The 17,276-nt window shown below is 40.9% G+C and overlaps 1 protein-coding gene across 1 annotated transcript in view; it reads right to left on the bottom strand.

Annotated features, from left to right (window-relative positions):
* The window catches only part of LOC131482770 (cTAGE family member 9-like), a 565,689-nt gene that overhangs the window by 33,691 nt on the left and 514,722 nt on the right, over positions 1–17,276 (bottom strand). The window lies entirely within an intron of this gene.

The raw sequence follows: 17,276 nt of genomic DNA, 5'->3' as shown, positions 1-17,276 counted from the left end.
AGTATTCAGCCACAAAAGGAACTTTCAGTTAACAGATAAATAGCCTAGTTGAATAGGAGACCCAACTGGTGATTTAAAATCTATTTTTATTTCTGCAATGTAATTCCTTTTGCCAAAGACAGGAGACATGGTGACTTGAGATTTTTTTTATTACACATTCTTTGAATCACTAAAAAATGGAAATGACTGAACACCACATTTAGCACTTAAAGATATAAAACCAGTAAAGGAATCACTTCTCCCTTTCCATACATAAAGGCACAGGATCTGATAAATACATACACACACTCCTAAACATGCACAACACACACATTCAACAAACACAAACACACACTTACCCTTCCTTGGTAATAAACAGTGGTTTTTTCCACTCTTTCTTCTGTATCTTTGGCTTTTTTACTATTTAGAAGACATACATTTTCAATTATTCATATGTAATCACCATAATAAAATAATATACTCTACTTAAAAATATATACATCAAGAACAATCTATTTACTGGAACAAATAACAAAACTGCACATGCTGAGAAATACCAAATAGAATTCTCATTTTTTTATCTAATATAAATTCTACTCATTAAGCTTTCCTAAAACAACAGTACATACAGTATTATAAGTATATGATGAAAATTCATCCAGATATTTATAATCTTTAAATGACTAAAGGAAATGAATTATTTCCCTCACAAAATTATAGACCTTATCAGACTACACATGTGGGCCTGGTGTTGTGGCACAGAGGGCAACCTACATCACCTGACACCCATATGGATACCTGTTAAATCCTAGCTACTACTACACATACAACCCAGCACTGTGATAATGTGCCTGAAAAAGTAAAGGATGCTGACCTTTATGCTTCTGCCCTTGTATCAACGGGTGAGCTCCAAAGGAAGCTCTTGGCTCCTGGTTTCAGACTGACCTAGCCTTGGGTGTTGTGACAATTTGGAGAGTTAATCAGCAGATGGAAGGGTCAGTCTCTCCCATTCTGTGTGATTGTGTATCTCTTTGTGTGTGTGTGTGTGTGTAATTCTCTCCCCCTACCTCCAGGTTCTATCTTTGTTCTGTCTTTCAAGTGAATAAATCAAAAAGCAGACAAATCAGCTACTTCCTTTGTTAAAATAATACCGACCCAACACTACTCTTCCTGACATATAATGAAGTATCCCAAGTATGCAAATACAGCTGAATCTTACCCTTTGTGTTTAGGTTTTCCAGTGTCCCCTTGGTGAAGGAAAGCTTCAAGGTAAAAACTAAACTTACTCTCTTATAAACCTATACACATATTAATTATGGCTCATACATTCCTTTATATGTATGAGCCATATGCTGAATCCCTTCATATCCTACACATTCTTCTCCATTGGAACTAGAGAGTAAAAACCTTGAATTAAATGTCTACCCATAAATTCCCTGATGTAATAGGTAAGACTGGTCCATACTCAAACATAAGATTAAAAAAAATCACACATGCTGAAAGGATATTGCTTTTCCTTTTAAGGTTTTCTATGAAATTTCATAACAGCAAGGACTTGAAATTAAAAAGTAGCAAAATATACTACTTATATTTGGCTGCTTAAATGTTTTTCTGGTTATTCTCCAGGTCACAAAAGAAAAAGCATTAATACCAATATAAGTCAACTTCTCTTGTAGATTTGAAATTTGCATCAATAATCGAGATAGCTTTCTTCTCCGGCTGGGAGTTTTCCTCGATCATCAGGTGCCTCAAAGGAAAAGTGAAAATTTATATGTATTCAAAGCATGTCATAAAGACTTATATTGTTTTAAATGTATCAAAACTGGAGTCTCCCATAAAAATATCCATAATTATCACTGCAAACACAACATGAAAAACTAATATGCAAGCATTTCTGATGTAGAAATAACACTACACACTCAAATTTCAAAGCAACAACTCTTAAAATAATCTTGCTATCACAACAGTCTCCAGAGTTTTGTGTATGAATCTGGCACAGAAACAAGATTTAAAAGGCAAAATAAATGAATATAACAGATAACTTATAGATAACATACTCGAATCAGCATCAGACATTAGCAAAACCATAAAGGCATATAGGAGGAATCAAGAGTGATCCTGACAACCTCGTAACAGGAGGTCACATGCACAGAGCAGGGGGGACCCAAGAGTGGAGCAGGTGGACAGGAGGAGGCTTGTATCCCAATCCTGGAGACTCTTGGATCCTCACCAAGGACTATCAGTACAGGCACCAAGGGCTATATCCCAACGGCCAAGGAGACCACGGGGAATTGGACTGCCCTTGTAGGCCAAGAACCTTTAAGTCATTCACTCCCTTTCGGATCTCCCACATGGGATGGAATAAGCCCAAATCCTTCCTCACAGGATCTAATGTCATTGGAACAATAGCTGGGATTCCTGAGTAGTCCGCAGAAACAGAACAACAGTAAATTCCCTTCGAAACTCAAGAGGGGAGCTTTCTCTGGTCCTTACTTATTTCCAACTTTGGATCCCCACCCTCTCTTGCAATGACCATCAGGGTCAGTATGGAGCCATTCCCCCACAAAATTAGAATAGATAGGCATAGAACAACAAGGAAAACTTAGAACCAGACAGGAAATGGTCAGCTTGGACTCACATATATCTTACTAGGTAGGACACAAAAATTAGTTACTCCTAACTCAGGTATTGAAGATGTCTCTGCACACCCCTCCTAAAACGGTTCTGTGCCTCAACTGTTGACATATGCCTTGTTAGAGTTATAAGCAAGTCTCAACTATCCCAAAATCCACCAAGTTCAGTAAAAATTATGCTTCAACACTATAAACTACTAAATACTAAAATGAAAATAGACACGAGACAGCTGAATAGTACCCTATAGCCAGTTAAAGGTGCATAGCAACCGGTTGTAAAAAATCTAAAATAGAAATGTCAATGAAGAAGTCACAGGATGTGGTTAAGAACCTGCATTTTCTAACATATTGGGTACTCAATACCATGCCAATTAATTCAGTAATGTTGTAAATTGTTGTTGATGTTATGTTGTGGCTTTTAATTGGTCAGGATGATATTTTGTCAGCTCTGCTTTCAGACCAGAGATGATCTCCCCAAGAAACTGTTGAATTTTTATATTTTTTATTTTTTACATTTTATTACTATTACTATCATTTTATGATACAGCTCCGCATTCCCTTACTCCTCCTAATTCCCTCCTCCCCCATCTAGTTCCTCTATATCATTACTAAAATAAAGTTCTTCATGCTCAGTCATATGTCCATCATTGTGAGCATGGACAATGGCAGAGAGTCCAGAATCCTATTGTCAACATAGAGTAAACAGTTTCATTGTAAGTCCACCTTTGTCTGGAAGCAGAAATGCATACCACACTGCATCCTGACATCTGGATGTTAGTCTCCATTTCACAGCTACTGTACATCCCCTTAAATGAAAAGTCATGATACAAAATCAACAATAGAAAGAAAATTAGAAATTTACAATGCCATGAAGCTAAATGGCATGTTACCAGATATTACAGTCTCCATTACACAGCTATTATACATCCCCTTAAATGAAAAGACACAAAACAAAATCAACACCCGGGAGAAAAAAGAAATTAACAACACCAAGAAGTTAAATAACAAGCTATTAAATGACTAATGTGTAGCTGAAGAATGAAAATTAAGAACCTTCTTGAAGAAAATTATGCTACTGTATGATCTATGAGTCATTAAAGAATTTAATCAGAAGAAAGTGTTTTGAAGAGATGAAACCAACAGAAAACAAAACCCATGTGATATGGTTTCTGCTGATCTTTGTTAAAGTGTGTCTCCTCCAGACAAGAAACAGATGGGTTTTGTTTTTTCATCCAGTCTACTAATCTATAATGTTTGATTGAACTTAAGCCATTTACATTCAGAGTTTAATATACATGGGTGGTACTTTGGTCCTGTCATTTTAGGAATGGGTTGTTCTTTGGTTTAGTCTTCTGTTGTCATTTTACAGGATGTTCTTCCTATTTGCCTCTGGTTTTGGTGGGTGCGATTCCTCTTCTCTGTCAAGAGAACATTTTGAAGTATGATTTGCAGGGCAGGTTTGGAAGAGCAAAATTCTTTCAACTTTTCTTTACTGTGGAAGAATTTTATTTCATTTTCACAGGCAAAAGAAAGTTTTGCTGGATATGTTATCCTAGGCCGACAGTTTTTTTCTTTCAGAATCTGGAATATGTCACTCCATTCTCTTCTTGCCTGTAGAGTTTCCTATGAGAGATCTCCTGTGAGCTTAATTGCCATTCCTTTATATGTCAATTGATTTTTTCACGTGCACATTTAAGGATCTTTTCCTTATGTTCAATTGAAGATAGTTTGATTATCATATGTCGTGGTGAAGATCACTTTTAATCAAGCCTGTTGTGAGTTCTGTGCCCCTCCTGGATCTTGTTTCCCAATTCTTCCTCTAGATTAGGGAAATTTTGCTTTATTATTTCATTAAATACATTTGCAAACTCAGCTTGTCTTTCTGCACCTTCTGGGACTCCCATAACTCTTATATTTGGCCTCTTAATAGTGTCTTTCAATTCTTGAATACTTTTTTGGCCTGATCCAGCTCTGCTTCCAGCTTTTTGTTTGCTTCCGCGATGACTGGAAATATCTTCCAATTCTGAGATTCTTTCTTCTGCTTGCTTCTTAATTTCTGATATACCAGCCTCGATTTACTTTGTTGCTTCCTTAAATTCTTTGAACTCTTGCATGAGCTTCTCATTTTTGATCAGAATCTTTAAAATGAGTCTTATGGATTTTGTGTCCCCCATTTTCTCGATGTCTTCCTTAGTGAACTCTGAGGTCGGCATAGCGTTTTGCTCCTTTGCAGGGGAGTTTTCAGTAATATTCATTCTGCCTTTGTCCCTTCTTTTGCTCTTGATCATTGCACTTCTGGTTAGCAGAGTCTTCTCCTTAGGGCAGGTTTCTAAGCTGTGTCACGCACAGGTCTACAATGCGATTTTACTTATTGCGGTTGATACACAACTTTTTGCTTGCAGCCACTTGTGCCACAACCTCCAGCGAGTTCCAGGTCTGGGTTCTTATGTTAGATTTCCACCGTGGTCTCCACAGCTCCGGCTCCTGGCTCACCACTTTCCTCCTCTTGTGATAAAGTGCTGAGGCTGCACCGTTGTCTCTGAAACCTTTATCCAACTTTCGGTTGGAGCAGGTACCAGGATTAGCAAGACACCAGGCGTCCTATAGAGTTAGGTTGTTGGTGGCACTGATCTTGTCGGAACCTGTTGGACATTAGGTCTGGGTGCCACACGGACCTATTTTGGCTGATACCATGCCACAGTCGGTATTATTTTCCTGCAGGACCAGTGCAATCCACTGAACTCAGCAACTTCTCGCGAGCTCAGCACATGCGCAGTTCACTGTTGTCCCCTGCAGTCCCAAAGCTATTGCCACAGTGTGCAAAATGGCACCTGATGTATCACTACTAGAGTTCATCTGCTGGCTGTCAGATCCAAGGGCTACCCACAACTGCCCTGGGTGGAACCCATAGAATGGCACATCATTGCAGTTCACCGATTCAGAAATGAGTTCACTCCCAGCTCAGAGCATGCTCCATCCTGTCCCCTGCCCTTTCCCCCTTATGCAAAATGGCGCCCAATTCGGATCTAGGGATCTGACCAGGCTGTGAAATCCACCCTGTTCTGACAGTCTGTCTGGGATCTGCTGCTCTGTCTCTGCTCCTGGTCAAAGAGACCAGCAGAACGGACAGGTCTTTGTCTGGGTTCACCTCCCGAGCTCCCAGTGAAAGTCCCTTCCCACCTGGTTGCTGGTGGAGTTCTGACTGCTGGTGGAGTTCGGATTGCCATGCTGGAGTATCAGTCACTGCAACACCACACTGCTGTACCAAGTGCTTTCCTGTGTCTGTCAGTCTCCCGGTACCCCTCTGCTGTTCTGTCCTTTCCTATTTCCTGAAATATGTCCTCTCTGCTTCATCCTGATTAAATGTTTTTCCGTCCGTTTAAATGTGTCCATACCCTATTCTGCCATTTTGATTCTCAAAACTGTTGAATTTATATGGACAATAAGATGCTGGACTCTACGCATGGTACATGCTTGCAATGAAGGAATCATGACTGGATTTTTCTATAATACTGCAACAAGGTGGACGAATCCACCATGGGGGAGGGTATGGGGAGAGGTTGGGGGAACCCCAAAGTCTTTGAAATTGTGTCATAAAATGAAATGCAATTTAAAAAGGTAAAAGAAATGAAATAACATATACAAATACTATTTTTCCACTCCTATATAAAGCAGCATTATATTTGATACAAAGGAGTAAGCCACAATAAACTGGGTTCCAGTTGTTTTAGATTGGTGGTAAATGATGTGGGAATCCCACATGTAGCTCCTCAGCCAGGCACAGTGCTGGCTGCTGCAGGTATGTGAAGTATCAACCAGCAGATGCAAGGTTTCTCTCTCTCTCGCTCTCTCTCATGCTGATTTTCAAATAAGTAAATGAATAAATCATTTTATGTCAGTTTTAAATCTTGAGTTGGCTTCTGGTTCAAATCAGAAAGAAGCAAAATTATACAACACCCAAAGTAAATTCTGCTAGTAGTATAATAAGTGCTGCCTATTTTTATTAGTGTGCATACTATTTGCAATAATAAGTACTTATAGAGCCCTTAGATTTTTTTTGACTTTTTTTATTAATTATTATGTATTATGTGACAGTTTCATAGGCTCTGGGAATCCTCCCACCACTCCCCCCTGGTGGATTCCTCCACCTTGGTGCAGTATTACAGTTCAAATTCAATCAAGATTCTTTCCTTGCAAACATATACCAAACATAGAGTCCAGCTACTTATTGTCCAGATGGGTTGCACAGTTTCTTGGGGAGACCATTTCTGGTCCAAAGTTAGAGCTGGTAGAATATCATCCCAGTCAATTAAGAGTCCCAATATAACATTAACAGCAATTTGTAACATTATGGAATTGACACGGTTTTGCGTAACCAGTATGTTAAAAAAAAAAAAACAAACAAAAAACAAGTTCTTAACCACAACCTATGATTTGCTCATTGACATTTGAATTTTACTTTGTATACAGGACCGGCTGCTATATACCTTAAAATGGCTATAAGGTACCATTCAGCTCTCTCGTGTCTATTTCATTTTAGTATTTAGCCATTTGTTGTGTTGAAGTATAATTTTACTGATCTTGGCAGATTTTAGGATAATCTAGACTGGCTTGTAACTCTAACAAGACATTTGTCAACAATTAAGATGCAGAACATTTTTTGGGGGGGGTGTGCAGGAAAGTCCCCAACACCACGGTGAAGAGTGACTAATCTTCGTGTCCCACCCAGCGAGGCATGAGCCAATCCATGCCAGCTCTTTCCTGTCAGATTCCAAGCTCTACTTTTTGTTGTTTGTCTATTTATTTTAGGTTTTTTTAGTTTGTATGATTGTTTGCTATGAGGGGTTTTCGGAGCGATCCTGATGGTCATTGCAAGGGAGGGTGGGGGTCCAGAGGTGGAGCCAGGCTCGGACCAGAGAAAGCTCTCCTCCCTGGTCCCGAAGAACGTTTATTGTTCTTCTGTTTCTGTGGACCGCTCAGGGCTTCTGGTTGTCTTTCCGATGACGTTGGTTTCTGCATGGTAGTGTTTGGGCTTCTTCCATCCCCAGCGGAAGCTCCGGTTGGGGGTGGGTGACCTCAGAGTACTCGGCCTCCGAGGGCATCCAATTCCCTGTGGCCTCCTTGGCAGTTGGGATATAGTCCTTGTTGCTCGTATTAATAGTTTGTGGTGAAGGTCTGGGAGTCTTCATGGTTGCGATACAGGCTTTCTCCTTGCCACCTGCTCCACCCTGGAGTGTCCCCCTGCTCCACGCACATGACCTCCTGTTAAGAGGTTGTCAGAGCCCTTAGATTTTAACATAAGCTGCCCATATGCCTTGCAGACATTCATCTTAATGACTAAAGCAGCTTCTGTAGAAGGGTAGCTGATATCTAAGATGCCTACTACCCAAATGGGAGACCAGGTTGAAGCTTGTGTGCTCTGCCCCAGCCCTGACTATTTCAGGTATCCTAGGAGGGGAAACAGTAGATAGATCTCTGTTCCGGGAGAAGTTCTGTGGCCTTGCAGACTTTTGCGGAATGAACCAGCAGCAAGTTCATCTTCCTTGTTCTCTTTTGATAAATTTCTTTCTCTTTCTCTCAGTAATTCTGTGTTCCCCTGGTATCTAACTTTAGACCATAAAAGGAATTAAGAAAATACTTTATCAGTGATAAAATCCTGAAGTGTTAAATGGTGTATCACTACTTCTAAGGATAACAAAAGGCAACATTCATGCTAGATTATAACAAAACACTTTCATCAGTCAACCAATACTTACTATGTTACAGGTTTGCTTTAGTTGTGATTCATTTAATATAGTATTACTGATTTATTAACATTGGGCTCAGAGTCAATAGCCCTGTAATTAATGCCAAAACAAAATTTATCTGACACAAATACATCCTCTTTAAAAACATAGTATCATTCTTACACTTAGGAACAGTGGAAGACATTTCTGTACTATGCTTGGGGATCACAGTAAGTAGCTAATTAACTAACCACCACCAAAACGCGGCACAATACATACTGTGTATTAGACACTTGTTTATACAATGAGAATTGAAACTTATTTTGCCTTGCTCAATCTCAGCTGGAAATACATGCTTAATAAATTACTAGTTAGCACTGACGTTATATTACAAATGTTAGCAAGCAGGAAATTTTTTAAAACAGAAACTAAAAATTAGCCTGGAACACCCTTCATTAATTTACTAATAAATTTACTAATGAAGTATCAAATTGTTGTATTTTATTGCCCTTTATGATGAAAACCATGAGCTACAGAAATATTTCATAATTGAAATCTCTGAGGCTGGCACTGTGGTATAGTATCTTAAGTCTCTGCCTGTGACACCAGCATTCCATATGGGTGCTTGTTTGAGACCTGGCTATTTCCAGGTCTCCAATAAAGCTCCCTGCTAATGCAGCCTGGAAAACAGCACAAGAGTGTTTGGGTAGCTGGGTCCCTGTACCCAACTGGAACTCTGAAAGAAGCTCTCGGTTTCTGGCTTCAGTCTCACATGTATTCAGGCTTGCATAGCTTTAGACACAGACAAAACAGGAGAACACCATTCTCTCATAAAGTTTACCTTAAAAGTGAAAGAGCTTTTAACAAACATTCACAGGACAATAAAGACGACAAACAAAAATAATAAGGGCTATGAAAAATATAAAGGATAGAATAGGGAAAGGGGTTTCACATAATGTTTTAATTATGTAGCCAGGGAATGATTCTTTGAAGACAACAATGAAAACAGGAAGATCTCATGAAGCTATTGGAATGACTCAGGTATAAGTGGTAATGGATTACACCAGAATAATAGTAGGCAGCTTGGAGAAAAACAGTCTGTAAATCAACCAAATGGAAAAAAAAATCTTTGCACAATATACAACAGATAGTGGAATAACATCCAAGATTTACAGAGAGCATCAGATACTCAAACAACAGCCAAACAAACAACTCCATTAAGAAATGGATGAAGGGACCTGAGGCCGGCGCTGTGGAGGCTCGGGCGCGGGCAGCGCCGCCGCTTAGGGTCCGGTCCCAGCCAGCAGCGGGTGGCCTTGGCCACACGGTGTGGAAGAATTCATGGAGAGCAGAAATGATACCAGACACCAAGAAGAACTTTGGAAAATGAAACCTCGGGGAACTCCAGAAGATGACTATCTGACGCTGAAAGTTGACCCGCAGACCCACCCACAGACGCTGTGGCCGTGAGGACTGGCAGTGATCGGGACCCGCTGGCACTTGCTCACCCTGGTCGCCAGGACCCGCCAGGACCTGCACCCGCTGCGGACATCAGGACCTGGAGTCATCGGGACCCACTGGCATCTGCCCACCCTGGTCGCCAGGACCCGCCAGGACCTGCACCAGCCGCAGCCTCCAGATTCCATCGGGACCCGCTGGGACCTGCAACGGACGCAGTAGCCGGGAGACGCACCCACGGCGAGGGTTCCCACCAGAGGAAGAGGCAGACTGCAAGAACCTGAGGTTTGAGTGAGTTGGGTGGGGACAGTGGTGGGTTGGAGGCTCCGGGAGTTGGCCCCCCAGGGGCATGCACAGAGCCTGAACACCCTTGCTCATCTCCCCACCCCTCCCCCCCCGAGACTCCATTGTCTAGGGACACAGGATGAGTGCCTTGAAACTGCCTAAACTGTGTATGGGAGGTGACGCACAGTGGTCCTGTGTGCTGAGGAGAAAGGTAAAAGGCACACTGAATACTCCCCCGTGCCTTTGCGGTCTGGCACTCAGCTGGGCTGTGCTATCCCACAGGAACCCAAGCACACCTCTGGGCTGGGCAGTCCCCTGCAAGCGCTGGGGTGGGCAGGCCTGCGTAGGAGGCGCTTCCAGAGAGCACCTGGAACACCCCACACCCTATAATCCAATGCTTGGGAGACGCACCAGGAGAGCACTGCGGACCTGCGTGCAGGCGTTCCCAGAGAGCGCCTGGAACCTCCACGCCCTGCAGTCCCTGGCACTGGGGACACACCGAGAAAGCACCTAGAATCCTCCGAGCCCTGTGATCCCGCACACAGGGGGCGCGCACAGAGAGTGCCTTCACTCCCCCACACCCTGTGGTAGCATACCTGTAGGGGACGAGCTAAGAGTGCGCTTTGAATCCGCTGGGCCCTGGAAGTGGCGCCCTGAGGTCCAGTATTCTGGAGACTCATCAAAAGTGCCTTAAAAATTCCCACACCCTGCTACTCCACGCCTGCAGACTCCGATCTCTACAGGATAGTGCTTGGAGAACCCTCAGCACACTGGTGCCTAGGTCTCTCAAAAAAAGAAACACTAACACAATGGGAAGAAATACCAGAAAAGGTAATGATCCAGATGAGAGAGCCAACACCCTACCAATAAAGGATCAAAAGCCAATGTCTATTTCGGAGATGCGAGATGAAGACATAGAAGATCTACCAGACAAGGAATTCAAAAAAATAATGTTAAAATATGTCAGAGACAATGAGAAGAATTGGGAGGACTTCAAGGAATTCAAGAACCACATAGCCTCAGAAATACAACAAATGAAAAGTAAAATCCTTGACTTAGAGCATAAAATTGAGAGCCAAACCAACAGAACAAATACAGCAGAAGAGAGGATCTCTGAAATGGAAGACACACAAAACGAACATATCCAGTTCATTAAACAGCTGGAGACAAGTCTGAACAAAGCCAATAAGACCATACAAGAAATGAAAGACAACCTCAGAAAATCGAATATTAGGATTATTGGCCTTCCTGAAGGAGTGGAAAAAGAGTCAGGAATGCAAATGGTGCTCGACGAAATTATACAGGAAAACTTTCAAAACACTTGGAACATGAACCCAGCCCAAATCCAGGACGGTCAGAGGACTCCCAGCAGATATGTCCCAAAGCGATCTTCACCCAGACATATGGTGCTCAAGTTCCACTCCAACGAAGACAAAGAAAGAATCCTGAGACAAGTACGAAGCAGAGAAAAGATCACATACCGGGGAAAACCAATCTGGATCACTGCTGACTTCTCTGAAGAGACTTTACAAGCAAGAAGAGAATGGACAAAGATCTTCCAAATCCTGAATCAGAACAACTGTCAACCAAGAATATTGTACCCAGCAAAGATCTCATTCGTATTTGAGAACGAAATCAAATACTTTCACAGCAAAGAGAAATTAGAATATGCCAGCACAAAACCAGCTCTACAAAATCTCCTTAGAAATGCACTAAATCCAGAAAAAAAGGAGGTGAATCATAAGCAAAGATGGCAAACAGGAAGGTCTCCCCACTAAAGTCCACACAAGGAAGGGCAATTACACAGATATCAACACCCACAAAAACAAGTATGGCAGGGCAAAATCACAACCTCTCAATTTTAACTCTTAACACAAATGGCCTGAACTCACCAATCAAAAGGCATAGATTAACAGAATGGATTATCAAACAGCACCCAACTATCTGTTGCCTACAAGAGACACAGCGAACCAGAAGAGATTCGAAGAAGCTGAAAGTGAAAGGCTAGAAACAGATATTTCATGCCAATGGATGAGAAAAAAAGGCTGGGGTAGCTGTCTTAATTTCAGATGATGTGGACTTCAATCTGACACACATCAAAAAGGACAGGAAAGGACATTATATATTGGTGAAGGGACTGATCCATCAGGAAGTAATTACCATTGTGAACATATATGCACCAAATTCAAACGCACCTAGCTACGTGAAGCAATTACTCACGGACTTAAGGGGAGACATAGATATGCACACAATAATAGTGGGAGAACTTAACACCCCACTAACATCAATAGACAGATCAACAAAACCAAAACTCAACAAAGAAACAACAGAGCTCATACAAACAATAGAACAACTGGACATGATAGATATTTATAGAATTTTTTACCCTGAGGACACAGATTATACATTCTTTTCAGCAGTGCATGGCACCTTCTCCAGGATCGACCACATGATAGGACACAAAGCAAACCTAAATAACTTCAAAAAGATAGGAATCATACCATGTACCCTCTCAGACCACCACGGAATGAAACTGGAAATCAGCAATTCAAAATGCCCCAGGAAATACAGAAACTCTTGGAGGCTGAACAATATGCTATTAAACGAACAATGGATCAGAGAAGAAATTAAAGATGAGATCAAAAAATTTATGGAAACCAATGAAAACTCTGACACAACATTCCAAAATTTGTGGGACACTGCCAAAGCAGTGCGATGGGGTAAACTCATCACAATTGGAGTTCATGTCAAGGCCCAAGAGAGGCGCCAAATACAGGAACTAAACACACACCTCCAGGAATTGGAAAAACAACAGCAGAAGAGCCCCACACACAATAGGAAACAGGAAATCATCAAAACAATGGAGGAAATCAACCAGATAGAAATAAAAAAAACATACACAAAATCAATGAATCAAAAAGCTGGTTTTTTGAGAAGATAAACAAGATAGACACCCCACTGGCCCGACTGACAAAGAAAAAACAAGAGAAGGCAAGAATTAACAGCATCAAAGATGAAAAAGGCAACATAACAACAGACACCACATCCATTAAGGCCATAATTAGAAATTACTACAAAGCACTGTACTCCAACAAATCAGAAGATCACCAAGAAATGGAAAAGTTCTTAGACTCACACAACCTGCCAAAACTTAGCCCAGAGGCAACAAACGACCTGAACAAACCCATAACTGAAGTAGAGATTGAATCAGTGATTAAAGACCTCCCAACAAAGAAAAGCCCAGGCCCAGACGGCTTCACTCCAGAATTCTACAAAACATTCCGAACAGAACTGTCCCCAAACCTCTACAAACTCTTCAAAACAATAGAAAAAGAGGCAACCCTTCCAAACTCATTCTATGAAGCCAACATTACCTTAATCCCAAAACCAGACAGAGAACTAACAGAGAAGGAAAACTACAGACCTATCTCTTTGATGAACATTGATGCTAAGATACTCAACAAAATCCTAGTCAACAGAATTCAAAAACACATCATCCAGATCAAGTAGGATTCATCCCTGGAATGCAGGGATGGTTCAACATTCGGAAATCCATAAATGTGATACACCACATCCAAAAACTGAAAAACAAGAATCACATGATAGTATCAATAGATGCAGAAAAAGCTTTCGACAAAATCCAACACCACTTCCTACTAAAAACCCTAACCAAGGTAGGCATAGATGGAAAAATCCACAACATAATTAAAGCCATATATGAAAAACCCAACGCCAGCATCATACTGAATGGAGAAAAGCTGGAACCCTTCCCACTGAGATCTGGAACAAGACAGGGATGTCCACTTTCTCCACTACTATTCAACATAGTCCTAGAGGTACTCGCTGAGGCCATAACACAAGAAAAAGAAATCAGAGGAATCCAAATGGGAAACGAAGAAGTCAAACTCTCACTATATGCAGGTGATATGATTCTTTATGTAGAAGAGCCAAGAGACTCAATACAGAGACTGCTAGAACTTGTATGAGAGTTTGGTAGAGTGGCAGGGTACAAAATTAATGAACAAAAATCAACAGCCATAGTGTATGCGAACAGCCCCAAGATGGAAAAAGACTTAACCAGCAAGATACCATTCAAAATAACAGAGAAAAGTATGAAATATCTGGGAATAAATCTAACCAAAAATGTAGGAGACTTATTTGAAGAAAACTATAAACTACTTAAAAAAGAAATTGAACAAGACCTCAAAAGATGGAGTAACATCCCATGCTCCTGGATAGGTAAAATCAATATCATTAAAATGTCTATACTGCCAAAAGCAATATATACATTCAACGCAATCCCAATCAAATTGCCCAAAACATTCTTCATGGAACTGGAAACAATGATCCAAAGGTTCATCTGGAAACACAAAAAAACCGCGAATAGCTAGAACCATCCTGAAGAACAGGAAGTTAGCAGGGGGAATCACAGTTCCGGACCTCTGGATATACTATAGGGCAGTGGTTATCAAAACAGCGTGGTACTGGCACAAAGATAGAGAGGAGAAGATCAATGGAGCAGAATAGAAACACCAGAAGGGAACCCACACAGATACAGCCAAATAATCTTTGACAAAAAGACAAACGACAACCCAGGCAAATGGGAAGGTCTGTTCAATAAATGCTGTTGGGACAACTGGTTGATAGCCTGCAGGAACAAAAAGATAGATCCACATCTCTCACCATACACTAAGATCAGATCTAAATGGATAAAAGACCTAAACCTACATCCAGAAACCTTCAAACTTTTGGAAGAAAATGTTGGAAACACACTGCAACACTTAGGGGTAGGCCCTCACTTCCTAAAAAAGACTCCAAATGCAGTAGAAATCAAGACCAAAATAAACAATTGGGACCTCATCAAACTAAGAAGCTTCTGTACAGCTAGAGAAACAATCAACAAAGTAAAAAGGCAACCCACAGAATGGGAGAACATCTTCGCACACGACATAGGTGATAGAGGGCTGATCTCCAGAATATACAAAGAGCTACAAAACAACCAAAATGTCAAAACAAACAAGCCACTCAAGAAATGGGCACGGGAAATGGGCAAACACTTCACAAAGGAACAAACCCAAATGGCAAATAAACATATGAAAAAATGCTCAAGTTCCCTGGCAATAAGGGAAATCCAAATTTAAACATCAATGAGGTACCACCTAACGCCAGTAAGACTGGCCCACATGAATAAAAGCACCAACAAGGTGTTGGCGAGGTTGCGGGGAAAAGGGATCCCTACTCCACTGCTGGTGGGGCTGCAGGCTGGTACAACCTCTATGGAAATCAGTATGGAGAATATTCAAACAACTCAAATTCAACATACCGTATGATCCAGCAATAGCACTCTTAGGAATATATCCAAATTACCTGTTTTATCAGAAACCAACATGCACTCCTATGCTCATAGCAGCACAATCAGTAATTGCAAAAACATGGAAGCAACCAAAATGCCCACCAAGAGAGGATTGGATAAGAAAGCTATGGTTCATCTACCCCGTGGAATACTACTCAGCTATTAAAAAAAACAAAATGCAGTTCTTTGTGGCCAAATGGGCCAAACTGGAAACCATAATGCTAAGGGAAATGAGCCAATCCCAAAAGGCTAAATAGCACGTTTGGCTTAATTTAAGATGATATGATGTTATGTATAACATGTTATGTTATGAATGTTATATGTTGTGTATAAACTAAAATTCAAGTGTAGGCGAGGTGGTCACAGAAGGTGGCTGGGAACTCGCATTTACTTTTAACATATTGGTTACTCATTACTATGTCAATTAATTCCATAATGATGTAAATTTTTGCTGATGGTATGTTGGAGCTTTCAATTGACTGGGATGATAGTCTGCTGGCTCTGTCTTCACACCAGAGAGGGTATACCTAAGAAGCCGTTGAACTTGACTAGACAATAAGATGCTGGACTCCATGTTTGGTATACGCTTGCAATGGGGGAATCTCAACTGAACTTGAGCTGTGGTTATGCAATAAGGTGGAGGAATCCACCATGGTGGGAGGGTTTGGGGAGGGGTGGTGAGAACCCAAGCACCTATGTAACTGTGTCACATAATACAATGTAATTAATGAAGTAAAAATAATAAATAATTAAAAGAAAATAAAAAAAAGAACAGGTGCCCATATGGGATCCCGGCGCTTTCAAGGCGAGGACTTCAGCCACTAGGCTACCACGCTGGGCCCCTCCTGTCTTAATAGACAAATAATAAATTCACTAGGCTCACACAGTATGCACAAATGAAGTCATTTTCATTTTTCAAAAAAAAAAAGAAATGGATGAAGGACATGAGCAGGAATTTGTCAAAAGGAAAAATTCAAATGGCTGGCAGACATATGAAAAAGCGCTCAGGCTCCATAGCCATTAGAGAAAAGAAAATACAAACCGTACTGAGGTCCCACCTCACTCCAGTGAGAAAGACCTACACACAGAAATCTACTAATACACCACCACTCATAAGAATGAGGGAGAAGGGCACACCTGCTCCATTTTGGTGGTGAGAGTACCTTGTAAAGCTACTATGGAAATCAGTATGGAGAGTGCTTTGGCAAGTGGAAACTGACCTGCCATATTATTGAGGTATCCCACTTCTGAGAATATTTCCACATGAATTGAAATCGGAATATGAGAAAGTGACCTGCATACCTATATTTACAGCAGCACAATCCATGATAGCAAAGAAATGGAAACAATCCAGATATCCTTTGAAAGTGGAATTGGTTATACAAAACAAAAAGAATGTGGTGCATCTACTTTTTGGATGTAGTTTCCCCCAAAATAAATAATATATTGGACAATAAGATGCTGGACTCTATGTTTGGTATACGCATGCAATGGGGGAATCTCAACTGAACTTGAGCTGTGGTTATGCAACAAGGTGGAGGAATCCACCATGGTGCGAGGGTTTGGGGAGGGGTGGGGAGAACCCAAGTACCTATGAAACTGTGTCACATAATACAATGTAATTAATGAATTAAAAATAATAAATAATTTTTAAAAAAACACAAAAAGAATAGAATTATGGGTAAAAAGTATAGACATATATTCCAATAGATGAATTTGAAAATCGAGGATGGCACACCAGTAATGTAAGATATGTTTTGGTTTGCATCTCTACTCCCAACTGAAAGGAGGACTCCAAGTAAGGCTGTCAAGTACACTGTGACAGTCTCATACTAGATTCTG

This window comes from Ochotona princeps, chromosome 20 (assembly GCF_030435755.1).
Source record: "Ochotona princeps isolate mOchPri1 chromosome 20, mOchPri1.hap1, whole genome shotgun sequence".
NCBI lineage: Eukaryota > Metazoa > Chordata > Mammalia > Lagomorpha > Ochotonidae > Ochotona > Ochotona princeps.
The sequence above is the reverse complement of the archived record's forward strand: the minus strand, read 5'-3'. Positions and strand labels throughout refer to the sequence as shown.